Below are 13,558 nucleotides of genomic sequence, written 5' to 3'. Positions count from 1 at the left end.
GAATGAATGAATTTATTTGAGGGGGAAAAAAAAGTGTTTCCAAACTGGCACCCTGCTACAATCTTTTTACAAAACATTATCATGAAACTCTCTCACATATACAATGTAAACAAAACAGTATTAAAACAAAACACCCAGCATGAACACCTGCCAACACCCTACGGTTCTCATTCCACCCCTGCCCTTCGAGTGATTACCATTCTGAGACAAAAATCTCGGGACCTTCCCTTGAGTCAACCTGTCACTCTTACACCAAAACAGGGTCAATGATTTTAAATGCCTTTTTCCACTAGACAAGATGGGTCATTTTTATGTGAAGACAGAATATCCAGATGTGTCTTTAAAACCTATATTGATTGATCAGCCGAACGACAGTAACTAGTTTTCTCAGAAATCCTAAGGACTTAATTATAATCATCAAACCCTTCAGCTCCGTCCCATCACCCCTTGTACCACTGTGTATCTATCCTGAGACTCAGGCCCGAGATACAGCAAACTCCGCTAAGTCGTTTCAGCAACGGCTAAAAATTAGGCAATAAAGCTCTGTAATAGTGCACTCAAATTATTTTAAGGCCATGGGTCTCCCCCGGGGCCAACCTGCGCCCTTGGGGACCCTACCCTGGGTGGTGCCTGGAAAAGGTTTTGGTCGTCACGACTAGGGGGAGGGGTTGCTACTGAGCCTCACGGGTGGAGGTCAGGGATGGGCTCAGCGCCCAGAGCATGATTGTTCCCTAAGGTTATTACTAAACAGGAAAAAGGTTCTCCTAAAAATGCTGAAACCCTTATCACACTCTGAATCAATCAGCTAGCCCAGAAGCTGCAAACTCAACTTCACTCTGAGTTGAAGTGAACTCGCTTCCCTTTGTTTTCCTAAACCAGCCTCTGCTCAAAGCAGAACAGGAAACGCAGGTGAGCTCAAGGCACTGGCTCCCCGAGGAGGGGTGGCATCTAGGGTCAGGTTTATAAGCAGGAAGAGGTGCAACCTGTTCCCTCCCAGTCGATCACCTAGGCCACAGGTGGTGGCCTTTCCTGGTATTTATTTGCAAAGAGAAGGTGGGTAAGAGCCACCGAGGGGCTGCGAAGGAAGCTCAGCCGGCCGCCTGGCCTCCGTCACGTTCAGGCTCTGGGTTCCAACCCCAGGCCCACGGCTGCCCTTGCTGAAGGGCCTGCGGAATCGGCTAAAGATGGCTAAGCGAGAAGTCTTGATTTTACTGGGAAAGCCAAGGAGGTAGAGACCAAACCCTTGGGGAGCAAAGGGCCCTGCCTCCTTAGGAAAGCCGCATGCCGACAGACCACCAGGTCAGTGCAAGCATGTCCCCTCTACGATGCAAAGCAAGTCACCACACCCGAGTCCCTCCTCATGTTTGGGGTTCCCATCAAGTTTCTAAGAATGGTCCAGCGGTGGCCTCTGGAAAGAACGTGAGGGAGAGGGAGGGAGGCCCTGGGTGGACGCCTCCACTCGCAGGACTTCTCCAGGGCAGGGTGACCGTCTCCCTCACAGCCAGGGGCGGGCACAGCTGCCTAACCTGTCGGCGGAGTCTGCGTCACACTCGGCGTCCTGCTGGCCAGTCTGGCGGCCCAGGGGCTGTGCACTTCCAGACGCACCCACAGGTCCCACTTTAACCCCGGCCACGAGCACCGTCTTCTCAAAAGGGGAGCCTGCCCGGGGCTGGGGTGGGGCTGTGACCTGATGGGGGGCTCGTCCAGCACCCAGATCCTGCCCTGACGCTGCTTCGGGGGGGGGGGGGGCAGAGGGACGAACTCAGCCTTCAGGGCAGGAGGGCCCTCCCCCCTCGCTGTGTCCCCTTTTCCCAATGGCTGTGCGGTTGTCTCGACATGATTTATTTACAAGTCCACTCCCAGCACTTGGAGATTTCTCCCTTATCGTCTCACACTGACTCCGTCTGCACTGGGTCTGTACGTCTCGGTTCGTTCCCTGGTCTCTCCGTCCCGCGAGCCCGTCTGCCCACACCCAGCAAGGCACTAATGCAAGGACAGAGCCGCCAGTAGGTCCTGAGGTCTGGAGAGCCACTTCCCTCTCGTAGCTTCTCTTCCCAGAGCTCTCCTTTTCACTCCTGCCTGTTCATTTGCAAGAGCTTTATGAGTGTGTGACCTTTAAGAGCTTGACTAGCTCTGGAGTAGGGGGGAAATGTTGGTATTTTCGGTGAGATTCCACTGATTTTATAAATTAACCGAGGGAGAACTGCCATCCTTAGGGCCGTCTGTCCATGTATCCAAGTCCACCCCAGTGCCTTTCGGGAGGATGTCAAAATATTCCTTCTACAGTTTTGCACATTTCTTGTTAAGTTTCTTCCTAGTTATTTTATCTTTTTTTGTGGCCACTGTAGATGGGATTCTCTCTTCCTTTGTATTTTCCAGCTGGTTGGTTCGCATATGTGAAGGAGAGGAGTGCTTGTTCATTTCCTCAGGTATAATTTACACACGGTGAAGAGGTACCATTCCATCAGTTTTGACTAACTTATGTGGAGACACAGAACATTTCCAATGCCCTGGGAAGTCCACGTGAGTCCCTTCCCATCCAATGAATGCTAGCGATTTTTATACTTTAATTTGATAACCTAGTTCTTTAACTGAGTGAAAATGGGGGAAAGGGAGACTACAACCAAATTAACAGCAAATCTAACCATTACCAAGATGCATCTAGTCCCCCGCTCACCTGAGTGGAGAATTGGACTCGGCCCCCCCACCCCGCCCCGCCCAGTCTGAATAAGCACAGCACCTGCACGGGGCGTGGGACAGGGACCCAGGGGGCGTGCGTGCACCTTTCCTGGGTTCGGAAAGCCTCCCCCTTTATAGCCTCCCCACGCCCCCGACTCTGTCTTGAGGGTCCCTCCCATCAGTGCTCTGCTCTGCCCGAAAACGGAAGGAGGGCAGCTTTGAGAAGAAGAAAAGGAAGACGTGAGTGGGGTAGGGACGCCTGCGCTCAGGGTGTCACCACGTCCAGGGGACCGACCAGACACCACAAAACCAGATTCACTGCTTATGACGTGGTGCCGTGAAGCAATTTTACAGCAGGCAAACCGTTTTCTTTAAGGAAGCTATTTCATACAAAGGCTGGTGTTGTTAGCTATAACATCTAAAGCCATGAAAATGCTCTCTTCTGAAGCACCTAATGTAAAATGCCCAAGCTAAACGACAACACACTGAAGCAATTTAAGGAGGATTAGCCTGCTCCTTCCCGAAAGCACTGGCAGTTGTGTACTCCTAAGGGCCTCCTCTCGAGCTGCTGAAAAGCGTGGAGAAGTTTACGTTGTGACCTATTCCGGTGTCTGCTCTTCAAAGAAACCAGACAAGCTCTGAGGACAGGTTCCGCTCCGGAGACTGCTGCAGGGCCTGCCGGGCTGTGTCACGGGCAACAACTGGTTATGATTCGCAGGTGCACTGAGACAAGTGAAACTACAACTGTTCCAATCAACAACTTCCCCTACTGTCCTGTTTCTAATTTAAGGGTAACTGATGCCAAAACACGTGACTTCCTACAATTGGCTGTGTGGAAATGCTGGCTGTGTCACGTCATCAGAAAGCTAACTGCAGAATAATTTTTGACAGGCAACCCCAGCTTCAACCCCAGCTTCGGTTACGGTGAAGAGGCTACGTGACAGTCACAATACTCCATGTGAATGCAGTAACGAAGGTCAGTGACCCACACGTGCTGGAAAATGGACGGAGAGGGGTTAACGCACGTTTGTTCCCTTCACGGGCCCCCACGTGCAGGCGTGCGCGCAGCGTTCCGGGCACGGGAGACGGGCGGCGCGTGCTGCGCGGTGCCTGGTGGTTTTGTGCACGCACCATTTAAAACAGGCATCTCTACCCTCGAAAAATCCACTACAACTGCTAGTATCTTCCTAAGACATCGCCAACTATTAGCCTCAGCTGAGCCCATGTAACTTTCCTAACTTTCCGCAGCACAGAACACTAATCTAGGATGACACAGAAGCCAGGGAAACCGGACAAACAGCTGCATACCACACAGAAGACCAGCTTTTGGGCCAAGAGTTAAAAAGGTATAAAATCAAATCAAGCAAGGTCAAAGTATCCTTGATAAGAATGGAAAAAACATTCTGGTAAATTTGTTTATAAAGTTATTTCCTCTCGGGACTTCCTTGGTGGTCCGGTGGTTAAGAATCTGCCTACCAAGGCAGGGGACGTGGGTTCGATCCCTGGTCAGGGAACTAAGATCCCACATGCCGCGGGGCAACTAAGCCAGTGTGCCACAGCTACTGAGCCTGCGCTCTAGAGCCCACGAGCCACAACTACTGAAGCCCGCGTGCCTAGAGCCTGTGCTCCGCAACAAGAGAAGCCACCACAATGAGAAGCCCACGCACCACAATGAAGAGTAGCCCCCACTCGCCACAACTAGAGAAAGCCCGCACGCAGCAACAAAGACCCAATGCAGCAACAAAGACCCAACGCAGCCAAAAATAAATAAATAAATAAATTTATATTAAAAAAAAAAAAAAAAAAAAAAAGATGGACCAAAGACCTGAACAGACACCTCACCAAACAGGACACGGAGATGGCAGATAAGCACCTGAAAAGATGCTGCGTATCGTCTGACATCAGGGAAATGCAAATTAAAACAATGAGATACCACTCTACGCCCATTAGAATGGCCAAAATCCAGAACACTGACATCACCAAATGCAGGCGAGGGTGTGGAGCAACAGGAACTCTCGTTCACTGCTGGTGGGAACGCAGGATGGTGCAGCCACTTTGGAAGATAGTCTGGTAGCTTCTTACAAAACTAAACACAATCTTACCATGCGATCCAGCCATCGTGCTCCTTGGTATTTGCCCAAAGGAGCTGAAAACTTAGGTCCACACAAAAACCTGCACATGGATGTTTATAGCAGCTTTATTCATAATGCCCAAAACTTGGAAACAACCAAGATGTCCTGCAGTAGGTGAATCGATAAATACATCAATGAAATAGTATCCAGCACTAAAAAGAAATGAGCCATCCAACCATGAAAAGCCATGGAGCAGCCTTAAGTGCACCTTCCTAAGTGAAAGAAGCCAATCTGAGAAAGCTACACGCTATAGGATTCCGACTGCATGACATTCTGGAAAAGGCAAAACTATGGAAACAGTAACAGGATCAGTGGTTGCCACCCCCAGTGTGTGTGGGGTGAGGGTGGAAAGAATGAATAAGCAGAGCACAGATTTTTAGGGCAGTGAAACTACCACTATCTAATGGTAGATACACGGCATTACACACGTGCCCACACCCAAGAATGTACACCACCAAGAGCGACCTTAACGTCAACTCTGGTCTCTCGAGGATTAGGACGTGTCAATGTAGGATCAACCATTTACCAAACACACCACGCTGGCAGGGGAAGCTGAGAATGGGGGGGAGGCTGTGTGTGTCTGAGGATGGGGGTTTACAGGAGGAACTCTGTGCTTTACGCTAAATTTTGCTGTGGACCTAAAACTGTTCTAAAAAATAAAGTTTATTTTTTTAAAATGTTGTGTCCTTACATTAGAAAAACAGAAGACACAGTTAAAAACATCTGACCAGAAAGGCATTAAGAGGTGGTCATGCCATGACTTGGGGACCCTTTCTCACACCTGAAATTATCCAGCTGTGAACTGGCCTGCCTCAGGTATTATGTGTGTCACTTGCAGAAACCCAGGATGGTTTCCTGTGATCACTCACTCAAGTGTGCCTCCAGTCTAGTGTATTTGGGCTAAAGAACTATAAAATTCACATAGACTTAAACTAGCCACGGTTAACACAGCTCAGCATCCACGTGGGTCAGTGTGTGCTCTGGTCTGAGCGTCTGTGTCCCCCTCAAATACACACGTTGAAACCCCAACCTCCAAGGTGATGGATTAGGAGGTGGGGCCTCCAGGAGGTGATCAGGTTATGAGGGTGGAGACCTATGAATGAGACCAGTGCTCTTAGGAGACCCCAGAGACATCTATGAACCAGGAAGCAGGCCCCCTAAGACAGACTTCCCCCGCCTATGGTATTCTGTTATGGGAGCCAAGTGGACTGAGGCACTGAATCTGTCTGAAGCAAGTAGATTCCTGGGTTCCACCTGGGCCCACCGAAACAGAACTCTGGGGAAGGGCCCAAGAACCTGCAGGCCAACTCGCTCCAAGTGGGAGCCACTGGCTGCAGGCGCATGGCCGGCCGTGCCCCCTTCACTCTCAAGGGTCCCGGCTGGACAGCGCACTGCCCCTCTAGACAGAAATGACCAAAAGCTGACCTATGACTTAACTCTTCATAACGCAGCCTTTGAGCGTTCTGTGTCACAAGACCTAGTCAAGGACACTTCAGAAACCAAACAGGACCCACGTCAGACCTGACGCCCCTTTTGATCTGTGCTCTGTTCGATCAGTCCGCTGTGAAGTCGGGGGGAGGGGGGGACGAGGAGGGATGTGACGGGTGTGTGTGTGTGTGTGTGTGTGTGTGTGTGTGTGTGTGTGTGTGTGTGCGTGCCAAACATTCGGAGTATTAAGAGACTGAATGGAAGGAAATCTGGAAAGGGGCCCCAGGCAGCAGGGGATGAAACTAGTGCTACACTGTAACAAGTCAGTCTAATTAAAGCACTTCTCAAGGGACGAGTATCCCGGCAATGAGCAGGAACAGCCCAGACCCCGGCACTCCAGCGAGCTTCTCCTGGGCTTCTCTTCTGTGACTACACAGCCCAGCCCTCCACCCTGGTCCCTCCCCAGACAGTGCCCGGTCTCTTCAGCCAGAGGGCACCCCGCAAGGCGGGTGATGGCTCTCGGCACACGCCACACCCACTGTGAGCTCTCAGAGGGGGGGACTCAGCCCCTCTTGTGTGTCTGCAGGACAGACAGACAGTCCCGCTTGTCAAGGTCCTGGCAGCGTGGCATCCTTGGAGATGGCCTGGGCCCTCGCTTTTCCTTCCGGTACCGTCAGACCCGGGGGGCACCCAACACCAGAATCCCCACCTTTCTCCCACCTTGGCACCCCGGGGAAGGGAGAAGGCGCTCCCTGCAGGAGGTAAGTGGGCCTGGGCCTCCCATCCACTCGCTGACAACAGGGGCCAACCGAGGAGCAGCTCGGGTCACACTGGGTGGGCACAGGTACCCGGATGGCTTTATAATAATGAATTCGCAAGCACGGAAGGCAGAGGGCCAGGCTAAGCATAGTTACGCCGTTCAAAAAAGAAAACCAATTGTTAGAAATCCCTCCCCCTTTAGAGAGAAGAACAGGATAATCACAGAGCTCAAGGAAAATCCATTTCTCTTCGGAATAGGAAGCAGAAACCAGCGTTGTCAACGCCAATGAATAGCAGAGATCATTTTTTATGCGCCTTTAAACTGGCATACTGCAATTTAAGTAAACTTTCAAAATACACACTCTACTTCAGAACTATTTGTTATAAGTCACCCCCCAGCCCCACCCCACCCCCCACGGATAGATCACAGCATCTCACAACGTCATGCCTATGTGGGATTCTTCAGGAATCACTGTCTTTAATGAGACAGGACACAAGAGCAGTGGCTTTCACAGTTGGGGTTTACATGCGGCGCACCCCAAACCATCGCCGTCCTGCCTGTCAGGGGTCCCGGTGCCCTGTGTACAGCCAACACATCTAACACATCTAAGCAGACGCGTGCCCGAGCAGCTGGGAGGCCTGCGCTGGCCCTGCCTCCTCAGAAGTAATTTGTAGGCATCAAAAGGCCTTCTGCCAGCCCTGGGCTTCCTGGTCCCCAGGACGGCAGGAGGACCACGTCTGATTCCCCCACCCCGGCCAACATCTGTGACCCCAAGGGCGGGCAGAGAGCAGGATGGGATGCAGGGGCTCAGATGGACCTAAAGGACAAGTGAGGTCACATCTAAACCAGAGGGGAAGAGCCTCGGCCACGGTGCTCCCTGCAGAGGGTCTGGCAGGCACGCCCGAGCCCATCCGTGTGCGCCCAGCACGCTGGGTGAACCTGGGCCAGCTGTGCACCCACAGCGGAGAAGCGCATCAGGGGCAGAGCCCCCCCCCGGAAGGGTACCAAGAGGCTCCCGAGAACAATGACCCTCCAGTTGCGAAGCAACCGACCAAGGGCAGGGCGCTGATGGAAAGGACGCCAGGCAGCTTGACTCTCTCCACTCCCAGGGCCTTGGGTTTTCTCTGACAGCACACCCAACGCCAGAAGCCCCTTTTTCATCCTAAAAGGGAACATCCGAATTGCCAAAAGAGCCACGAACTCCTACCAAGAATGCCTAGGACCTCCGGAGACAGGGCACAGCTGCAGGTCCCTCATGGTCACAGCCCTGCCCAGACATGGAGGACTGCATCATCTCTTAGGCAAGGAACCTACAGCAGGATGAGGGGGTGAGTGGCGTGGAGCTCATGACAAGCACCAGGGAGCCAGCCCCGTTCCTGACTCCAGTCCAGAAGGAGCGAGGAAGGCTCGGCTCCCCTCCACCAGACAACCTCGGGGGAGCCCCGGTCAGCTCTGATGCCAGGTGTGTGGGGGCCCCCTGCCCGCCCCCCCCCCCCGCATAGAGAGCACCATACAGGACTCCGTGCTGCCCCTGCCCTTGTGCCCCGGGGGCAGGGCAGCTGCCGCTCCGGACCATCTAAAAGCACAGTGTCAGGTTAAAATAAGCAGAAAGGCACGTGGAAGCAAACTCAGCAAACTCTAGTGACAGCTTACGTGACAGAAAACGTGTTTAATATTGGATCCTATCAAAGCACATACTATCCTACTTCCTAAAATTGAGAGGGCACGGCATGAGGACGGAAATCAAGCACGCTGCCAAACAGAATATCCGTCTTCACCTTCTACTAAAGCAGACTGTTACCGACATGTGAAGGAAAGCAAGGCCTAGCATCCAACACTCGGAAAGCCCATCTAGGAGGAAATGACACTGAAACAAGGACAAACTGCCTTGTCCCCAAAGAAAACATCCTCTGCAACAGTCACCTTCTTTGAAAAATACAGAAAGACCCGCTCACCTAACTTTTCACCTCTGACCTTTACTCGGTTTTCCTTCATTTGCACAATCAGGTGAGTAGGAGGTTTTTTGTTTTCTAATTAAAAAGCTGGGAGAGGTTTTTTTTCTTCCCCTTCTTCTGAATGTTTCTAGCATCAATTTGCTAGTTTAAGCCGCTCGGGTCAGAATGAAGCTTTGGCTAACATGGAAACAGCAGCAAGCTTTTAAACTGGGCGGCTCCTGGAACCCCAGCTAGCCTAGGAAAGAAAACTGAGCTTCAGGATCCACCTCAAATGCCAAGTGGGCGGCCACTTCCAACAGTTCTAGGAGAGACTAGTATTTCTCCAAACTTCTCATTACTTCATCTCAGGCGCAGGGCCAGGTACCAATAAACGCAGGCTCCGTCATCCACGATACAGAAGAGACAGGCAAGCTGCCTAAGGAGACTCGTAACAACCAGATGGTACTTTTAAAAAATGAAAAGAAAGATTCCTCACATTACATGCATATAATCAAGAACAAGGAATTCCCTGGCGGTCCAGTGGTTAGGACTCAGCACTTTCACGGCCGTGGGCCCCGGTTCAATCCCTGCTCGGGGAACTAAGATCCCGCAAGCCTCAAGGCACGGCCAAAACAAAAAGGAAAAAGAACAGACCTCAAAGACAGGGGTATAATTAAGGTACACCACTAAAGACTGCCGAGATGTAATGAACCCTTCCGATGGTACTTACATGTGATATCAAATCAAAGCAGTTTCCAGACTCTCCGTGTACCCTAAGGCAAAAAAGGATGCAGTGCTACAAAAGGAGAACTGGAGACAACTCAACTGTCTAACAATATGGGATTATGTGAAATACGGTCCATGTGTCAGGTAAACACAAAATGTCAATGTTTTTAAAGAGAGGAAGTACGAAATATATTTGAGGAACATTAAAATCAAAACTAGTTTTTTTTTAAAAGGTAACGTTTTGGTGAATGAAGGGAACATACACAGCTTTAGTCTGGGGTTAAATTCATTCTTACTCTCTGAGACCATAAAAACAAACAACAGGGGCTTCCTTGGTGTTGCAGTGGTTAAGAATCTGCCTGCCAATGCAGGGGACACGGGTTCGAGCCCTGGTCCGGGAAGATCCCACGTGCCACGGAGCAACTAAGCCCACGCACCACAACAACCGAGCCTGCGCTCTAGAGCCCGCGAGCCACAACTACTGAGCCCGCGTGCCACAACTACTGAAGCCCATGCGCCTAGAGCCCGTGCTCCGCAACGAGAAGCCACTGCAATGAGACGCCCGCACACCGCAATGAAGAATAGCCCCACCTCGTCGCAACTAGAGAAAGCCCGCACACAGCAACAAAGACCCAACACAGCCAAAGATAAATAAAAATAAAGTAAATGAAAACACCACCACCACCACCACCCAGCATTCTGCAGTCGCCGCTCCGACCCTTGCACACCTGAACGCGGCTGAAGGTCAGGGCTCCACACAGGGGGGATGAGTCATGCCTGCACCATTTACAGGACAGCCTGGCACTGCTGAGCTACCAAGAACGTGATCTAAAGCCACACTGCAGACCTTGTGAAGTCTCTACACCCTTCAAAAACCCTCCCACCGACTCATGGTCACCTGCAGTCGGTTTTACCCGGAGGGAGGCGCGGTCCAAGGACAGTCCCCATCGGGGAGCCCCCGTGCCGGGCCTCAGGCCCACTGCAGGCAGGGGACAGGGGAAGGCAAGGCAGCGGCTTCCTCGGCCCAGCTCAGGGAACCGGCTGGAGCGCACAGGACAGCTCCCACGACGGGGACGGGGCAGGAGGGAGCTCACCGAATGGCGCCAATCGGACTGCAAGCTCACGGGATCTGTCCTCCCCTCTACAGAGAGGGGGAACCCCTTCACCCGGAGGGCCCCCGATGTTCTGTGAGGAGGAAACCCAGTTTGGTACCTGAACCCCCCTGCTGCCTGGAAAGGTCAGCTATTCAGAACCAGCGCTTTCCTGGGATCCCGGAAGCTGAAGTGCTCCAAGTAAGCAGTACTATCACCTGTGCAATTAATCGTGACAGTCCCGGCTCCATCAAAAATGACTTCTTAAAAACCGCAGTGCTTTCAGTATGTATAAAAAGCCTTAAGATGTAAACACCCTTTGATCTTGCAATTCTGCTCTTTGGAGCTCTTTGGAAAGCAAAGCCCTGTACAGGGATACTGATTACACCACTGAGAAACCTGCAAGTGTCCAAAAAAGACCTGGTCACATAAAGTAAGGCAGATCCTGACACAAAATCCACATTGTGGGATTACCTGTTGACATGGAAACATGCCTAAAATTAGGTACAAAAAGCAGATTACAGCCCTTTTGGCTCTCTGAGCAGCACCATGGCGGTCAGAAAGAACAAGTGCCTTACGAAAGGCGGTAAAAAGGGAGCCAAGAAGAAAGTGGTTGGCCTATTTTCTAAGAAAGATTAGTATGATGTGAAAGCACCAGCTATGTTCAATATAAGAAATACTGGGAAAACACGAGTCATGAGAACTCAAGGAACCGAAATCGCATCTGATGGCCTCCAGGGTCATGTGTTTGAAGTGAGCCTTGCTGATCTGCAGAACGATGAAACTGCATTTAGAAAACTCAAGCTAATTACCGAGGATGTTCAGGGCAAAAACTGCCTAATTTCCGTGGCATGGATCTTACCCATGACAAAACGTGCTCCACGGTCAGAAAATGGCAGACCATGATTGAAGCTCACGTTGATGTCAAGACTACCGATGGTTATTTGCTTCGTCTATTCTGTGTGGGTTTTACTAAAAAACACAACAATCAGATTCAGAAGACCTCTTATGCCTGGCACCAGCAGGTCTGCCAGATCCGCAAGAAGATGATGGAAATCGTGACCCGAGAGGTGCAGACAAATGACTTGAAAGAGGTGGTCAATAAATTGATTCCAGATAGCATTGGAAAAGACATAGAAAAGGGCTGCCAATCTATTTATCCACTCCATGATGTCTTTGTTAGAGAAGTAAAAATGCTAAAGAAGCCCAAGTTTGAATTGGGAAAACTCATGAAGCTACATGGTGAAGGTAGTAGTTCTGGAAAAGCTACTGGGGATGAGACAGGTGCTAAAGTTGAACAAGCTGATGGATATGAGCCACCAGTCCAAGAATCTGTTTAAAAATCAGACTTTTAATGGTGACAAATAAAAGACCTTATTTGTGGGGGGTGGGGGGGGAAGCAGATTATAAATCAAGTACACATTATGGTCCCATTAAGTTTTGTTTTTTTTTTTTTTTTAAACAATGATCAGACATTGAGGATTCTTTTTTTTTTTTAATTAATTAATTAATTAATTTTTGGCTGTGTTGGGTCTTCGTTTCTGTGCAAGGGCTTTCTCCAGTTGCGGCAAGCGGGGGCCACTCTTCATCGCGGTGCGCGGGCCTCTCACTATCGCGGCCTCTCTTGTTGCAGAGCACAGGCTCCAGATGCGCAGGCTCAGTAGTTGTGGCTCACAGGCCTAGTTGCTCCGCGGCATGTGGGATCTTCCCCGACCAGGGCTCGAACCTGTGTCCCCTGCATTAGCAGGCAGATTCTCAACCACTGCGCCACCAGGGAAGCCCCCCATTAAGTTTTTTTTAAAGGCATGGATGCAGAGAAAAAGGTATTCTGAGTGATTCATCATTTTATCCATCTATCTATCTATCTATACTTATTGCTTCTGTAGAACCCCAAAATTATTTTTTAATTTAAAAAAAAGTAATAGATTTTTCTGGTTGCCCTATCCAAACATCACATAAGATCTTGATACATGGAATGATATTCAGGAGTGTTCCACAACGAAGATGAATCTCAGATGGCCTAGACAGTGCAGAGAGAGGTTTGCAATGCCACGCAGCCTGAGAGGGTTGGATGGGGAGAGGAGGAGCAGGGGTGGCAGGTTTGAAAAGCCACCTGTGGACTCACTGAGCTGCTGGCAGGTCCACGGAAAGCTGGTACAGACTCGAAACTGATCACCAAGAAGCATCTCAGAAGCTTTCCCCAATCTGACATCAGCAATAAAGTGACTCAAGATTGTTCTATAACCCCACCCAGGAGCACAGCAGATCCCTCCCAAACATTCTGGCACAAGGAGGCTATTCCTCCCTCCTGTGTCCCCGGCGAGGCCCTTCACTCAGTGGCTACTCCAGCTTCCAATCACAACCACGGGGCTTCTCATTCGATAGCACCTATGGCCCCTGTTGGAGCTCAGATTTAGCTCTGCTTTATTTAGCCTTCTCCCCACTGGACTGACGTCAGACACCCACCCCTAGCTGCACCACCGCCTACTTTGTTCATCACAGATTCGCCCACAATGCACTGCACTCAGGGGTACTCGTGGTCAGCCTCGACTACCAGCAAGGAGACAGGGTCAACTCTTTTCTCTCCAGGCCAAGAGTAGCTGGCAAGACAGAAAAGCCCTGCAGCAAGGTCTGAAACAGGTCCACTTTGGATTGAGGAGCTCTACTTCTTGTCCAGGGGTTACAAAGCATCTTCCCCTGCCTGCAGCCCAGAGGGCACCAGACTCCCCAGGCCCAAGGCTGCAAACACCAACAAGCCCCTTTCTTTCCCATTCATTAGCCGTGGGTGCTGACACCCCAGGACTAAGC

The 13,558-nt window shown here is 50.8% G+C and overlaps 1 protein-coding gene and 1 pseudogene across 1 annotated transcript in view; one reads left to right on the top strand and one right to left on the bottom strand.

Annotated features, from left to right (window-relative positions):
- SLC45A4 (solute carrier family 45 member 4) overlaps positions 1–13,558 on the bottom strand; it is a 74,418-nt gene that overhangs the window by 33,608 nt on the left and 27,252 nt on the right. The window lies entirely within an intron of this gene.
- LOC118883293 lies at positions 11,021–12,115 on the top strand (annotated as a pseudogene).

The sequence above is a fragment of the Balaenoptera musculus genome, chromosome 17 (assembly GCF_009873245.2).
Source record: "Balaenoptera musculus isolate JJ_BM4_2016_0621 chromosome 17, mBalMus1.pri.v3, whole genome shotgun sequence".
Taxonomy (NCBI): Eukaryota; Metazoa; Chordata; class Mammalia; order Artiodactyla; family Balaenopteridae; genus Balaenoptera; species Balaenoptera musculus.
The sequence above is the reverse complement of the archived record's forward strand: the minus strand, read 5'-3'. Positions and strand labels throughout refer to the sequence as shown.